At 33.5% G+C, this 5,782-nt stretch overlaps 1 pseudogene across 1 annotated transcript; it reads right to left on the bottom strand.

Annotated features, from left to right (window-relative positions):
- Positions 1-1,965: 1,965 nt before the first annotated feature.
- LOC114280889 (putative LRR receptor-like serine/threonine-protein kinase At2g24230 pseudogene) lies at positions 1,966-5,364 on the bottom strand (annotated as a pseudogene). The gene has a single exon (XR_014329204.1). The product of XR_014329204.1 is annotated as a putative LRR receptor-like serine/threonine-protein kinase At2g24230 pseudogene (transcript).
- Positions 5,365-5,782: the final 418 nt, after the last annotated feature.

Here is a 5,782-nt window from a genome sequence, read left to right on the forward strand (position 1 = left end):
CACCAAAAACCCAAAAAAAAAAAAGGACAAAAAAAAGGACAAAAAAAAAAAATCAAAGGTAACGTTTGATTTACTTTTTAAATTATAAATTTGTTTTTAAATTATAATTTAAATGAAATATGTTAACTAAAAATAAAATTTAAAACTATTTTCAAAACTCTTACTTTTACTTTTTTTTTATAATTATTATTAATTAATCATTTTTTTTCTCTTATCTCTCATCTTTCCTCTCACATTCTATATACCAATCAATTAAAAAAATTACAAATTATCTCAAAACTATTTTCAAAATTTATAACTAAACAAATTTTTTTTTTTTTAAATCATAATTCAAAAATTCAAAACTCAAAACTTAAAATATAACTTTATACTCAAATCATTATTTCAAACTAAATCAAACCGAACTAAGGCCTAGTTTGGGAAGACTAAATAAGTGCACTTTTTGACTTTTTATGAAATATGAGTTGAGTTTGGGTTGGGTTTGAAGTGATGTGTTAGAGAGGTGATGTGACTTAAATAAGATGATGTGACTTAAATAGGATAGTGACTTTTTGACTTTTTATTTTTTTTCAATTATGTCAAACTTGACCTAAATGATTGTTTGTAAAGTTTGTTACAAGTTTAAAGTTAATAATAAAGAGTAATAGTCAAAAGTATGTCACTCACAATTTTCGAAAAAATTAGTCTTTCTTCTTCTTTTATCTTTTATTTTTATCCAATTTATTTAAACTATTATTGTTTAACGAATTGCAAGCAACAATTGTATGAAAAAGCTTAGCACAAATTCTCGAAATAAATAAAATAAAATAAAAAATTATAAACAATTCATATAAGCTACATCAAATAGCTACAAAGACGTAAGTTATTTTTAACTAATAAATTATAAATAATAATTACTCTAAAAAAAATTTAACACAAACTCTCAAATAATTAAAAAAAATATAAACAACTCATATAAACTATATCAAATAATTCTAAATCCTAAAGTAAGCAATTGTGATCCATACAGATGGAATTTTGACATAAAAGGGTAGTGAAGGTTGAGCACATATTACAAAATTTGAGTTCCAAATATGTACGAACATATTCCTTATTCCTTGGTATAGGTACATGTTACCAGTGCATTGGGGGGCAATAATGGATCCAGTTGTGACTGGGTGGTCCTCCATTCCATGCTATCATATCACATTTACCTAACATATGATATGAGTACAAAATACAACTTTAAGGGCATGTTTGATTGGAGGGATTAAAGCATGGGATTGAGATTATTAATCCGTGGACCCAATTATCCTATGTTTGTTTTGACACTTTGGTTTAGGATTATTAATCCAATGGATAATTAATCCAACAAATTTGTAGGATTATTAGTAATGGGGTAGGGGTGGGATAATTAACACCACACTAATTTGATAGGATTATTAATACTTCACTAATAGTGAAGTGAATCAAACATGACCTAAAGGAATTATTGCACACACTAGCATACAAATGGTGCTTACTCTAACTAAAACATGTAATTAAGATGAGAATTTTCGGCCCAACATGAATTAGATAAGATTTTAATTAGGGTTGGTTAGTTCGAGATACAAACTCAAAAGAGGCACAATCCACTAACATAAAAAATTAAAAGATCAAGTTTAATGTCAAACTTACATAATACGAATTTGATATAGTTAAGCCACTTAATCTAATTGCTATATAAAGAAGGACTAACCTCACTATATTTGTCTCCATATTTAGTCATTTTAATTTTTTGTCTTTGTAGTTTAATCAAAATCTTTAATTGAATCCTTTATTATCTGTTCTATTTGGACACATTTTCTACTAATCGTATCATTTGTGTCATTTTAATGTTCATAAGCAGATCGAATTAATATCAAGATATTTCTAACGATTAATTAAATAAGTTAGTATCGAGAGGAGTCTGATACAAATTCAAGATGATACAATACAAACACAAGCTAAAAGATATAAGAGTTTCCCATAAAGCACCAATACCTCATATGAAACAAAACCCAAATTTCATACCTCACCCTAGTTCAACGCTAGTTACAGTATGCTTACAGGAGATGAAAGAATCAAATGTAGAGCAAGAGAAGCAATAGAATATTTGTGACAAGAATGCTCTCTTTATAAACAAATCAAGCTTTTTGTGCCACCAAGGATGGTAAGGTAGAAAGAAATTAGCCAAATTCTCAGGATTTCTGTACATTTCCATCAATGGCAACACAAAGAACTCTAACAAGAAACAAAACACACAAAAAATGCAAAGAACCAGACTTTCAAATTTCTTTACTTCACTTTGTTCTTCATTGATGCATCATAACCGGTTCAATATCCTTAAGAAGTCCAACTACCTGTTGCATGCTTGGTCGCTTCGATGGAAGATCAGCTGTACATAGAAATCCAATCTTCATGGCTTCCAACAATTGAGTCTCTGATCCTTTTTCACGAATTTTTGGATCGATGGCTTTACATCCCTCGTTCTTCCTCACTAGTCCTCTCACCCACATGACCAAATTTGCTTCTTTCGCATCTGGATAGTCATCTTCAACAGGCTTTTTTCCTGTAATGAGCTCAAACAGAACTACTCCAAATCCATAAACATCAGATTTTGGCGTTGAGATCTTTGTGGAGCCAGTTTTTGGATCAAGAAACTCTGGTGGCACATACCCGGGTGATGCACAAACTATTGCATCTTCTATGCCATTCCAAAAAATCTTAGCCAGTCCAAAATCAGACAACCTAGGTTCCAAATTGGAGTCAATGTAAACACTATTCGCTTTGACATCCCTGTGAGTTATAGGAGGTGAGCACCCATGATGGAGAAATGCCAAGGCTCGGGCAGTGCCAAGTGCGATTTTGTACCTAAATGTCCAAGTTGTTAACAACTCTTCAGACCCAACATTTTGAATCCCATCATTTTCATCTTTGCTCCAATCCTCAGCTGTTTGAACCTCACGTGGCAAGTCATGAAGCAAATTTTGCAAATTTCCGTTCTCCATGTAATCGTATATGGCAAGCCGTTGGTCACCAGCTAGGCAATATCCAATTAATGGAACAAGATTTGGGTGCTTGATTCGACCAAGAAGCTCGAGCTGCTCTCTTGCAACTTGAGCTTCTTGGTCAGTCATGGTTGTTGGTCCATGGACCAAAACCTTCACAGCTACGTGAATCCCACCCGGTAGAAATCCTCCATAAACAGGCCCGAATCTCCCTTCAGCCAACAATGTGCCCCGGTCAAAATGTGAAGTTGCAGACAAGAGGTCTGCAAATGTGAAATTCAGCAATGGCTTCTCAAAGATAACTACTGGGACCGATGTTGCCAGCTTAACATCAGCTACCCACGTGGTCGAATCAGTTTGGAATGAAAAGGGTCCGGAAATGTTTTGTTCTTCTTTGCAAGGGTACTGTTTCATTGCCCAAGTTTTGGTTTTTCTTCGGCAACAAAAGGCTAAAAACAGCAACGCCAAAAGCAAACAAACCAGCGCGGTCGTTAAAACCAAAGCAAACTTGAAGCCCCTATGTTGGTGAGCTTTCCTTTTAAAGAGGTTTGGATTTGCAGCAATTGGGCAGCTATTCAGTGACCCAATGAAAGCTGTTTTCAGGGTCTCAGATGAATACCCTTCACCACAAAGGGTTAAGTTGTTGTAAGAGAAGTTGAAAGTCTGCATCGATGAGAGTCTTTCCAAGAGTGGTAATGGGATTTCACCACTTAAATTATTGTATGAAACATCAAGAAATTGGAGGTTTTTGATGCTCAAGAGAGGAATTTGGCTGCTGAGGCGATTTTTGGAAAGATCTAGTGTTCTCAAACTACTCAACTCTGAGATTTCAGCAGGAATGCGGCCTATGAGCTTAGTTTCAGACAAGTTGAGGTACTCTAAACCAGAGAGCATACTAATTTTCAGGAATGCTTGTTCAGAGAACCGATTATAAGCGAGATTAAGGTGTTTTAGATTCTGGGCTTCATTCAAGTTTGTAAAAAACTCTCCACTAAGATGATTCTCAGATAAGTCTAAATAAACCAAACCAGACCTATTGAAGCTAGAATTAAAATATACCTGAGAGATGTGACCATCAAACTGGTTTTGGCTCAAGTCAATTATCTCCAATGGAACCTTAAAAACACCAATTACAGAACCCGAAAACAGATTTCTTGAAATGTTAAGATACAAAGTGGATATCATCCCGGAAAAATCTGAAGCCCGGCCACGAATCTCATTTTGAGCAAGGTTCAAATATTTGAGCTTAGTAAATGCAGAACCAAAACCATTGGGAAGATTTCCATTTAGCTGATTTGATGAAAGATCAAGTGAAACCAAAGAATGGCAACTCAGAATCCCAAATGGGATTATTGAATCGAAACGGTTTCCATTGAGTTTGAGAGCTTGAAGTCTAACAAGTGAGCTTAAAGTTTCAGGGATTTTCCCAGAAAAATTGTTGCTAGACAGGTCCAAGGTCTCAAGTAGACCAAAATTGCCTATGTTGCTTGGGAGGGTCTCAGATATTTGGTTGGATGAGAGATTGAGGGTCTTGAGAGAACCCAAACTCCAAAAATCTGAAGGCAAACCAGTGATTTTGTTATTGCTTAGATCCAAATATTGAAGTTTGATGAGTTTGCCAATGGTGGATTCAGGAATCAAACCAGATAGACTTAGACCAGAAGCTACAAGCTTAATAACATGTTCTTGTTCACACAACACTCCTTGCCATGTACAAACAGGATCAGAAAAGTTGTAACTTTGAGAAGAAGTTAAACCCATCTTTTGAAAGAAATCAGAGAGAAAGTACTCATCAGTATTGGGTTGTTGACAGACTAAAGTTCTAAAGAACAGTGTTAGAAGGATAAAAACAAAAAACCAAAAACCCATTTGGGGAAACAAGAGTTAGAGAAAATGTGCACAAAAACCTTCAACCACTTCAAAACCCTCACTCTCTCTTCCTCTCAGACCTTCAAAACCACCATTTTTGTGTCATAAATGGCTCTATGAACCATTTTCTCGCAACTTTGGGGCGATCTTGAAAATCCCAAAACTCACTGAGAAGTGGCCTAGAAGTGGGAAAACCCACTGTTGAGGAACTAAAACTAATGAAGTTTTGAGAGAGAGAGAGAGAGAGAGAGAGAGAGGAATATGAGCATATCAAAGCCAACAAGGGAAGATACACCAATTGTGTAGTCTGTATGTAGAGTAGAGCCTCTGTTTTGAAGAACATGAGTCAAGCTTTTGTCTGGCCTTTCTATATTTTAATTATGCACAATTTTTCAATGAACACACACAATTTTTCAATGAACACAAAGACTGAGGGAAAATTATTAAAATACCTGAATGAGTGTCCCAGGAAGGAGGAGAGAGAAAGGAATGTGAGAGAGGCATTAGTCTAATCAATAGATAAACAAAGGCGGTTTGAATTATTTTTTTTAAAAATAAAAATTAACTTGATGAAAATAAATATTAAAAATATATTTTCAAATTTAAAAAAAAAAATTCTACTGAACAAATAAAATTATATAAAAATAATAAGTTCACGCAGTTTGATTTTTGGAGTTTTCAAAAACAGTTTTGTGAGTTTTTCAATTGTATTTTTATATTTTTAGTATTTTTAAAAAAAAGTTTAATTAATTTTTTTTTTTTTTTACTTTATAGATTCACTTAATCTTGATATGCTTAAAGAGTATAAAAACTTGTAAAAAATCTTTAAAAAATTTATACAACAAAATACAAAAATGCACTAAACTTTTGTATTTTATTATATTTGTGAACTTTTTAAATTTTTT

Source organism: Camellia sinensis, chromosome 5, assembly GCF_055761805.1.
Source record: "Camellia sinensis isolate YWXY chromosome 5, ASM5576180v1, whole genome shotgun sequence".
In the NCBI taxonomy this organism is placed as follows: domain Eukaryota; kingdom Viridiplantae; phylum Streptophyta; class Magnoliopsida; order Ericales; family Theaceae; genus Camellia; species Camellia sinensis.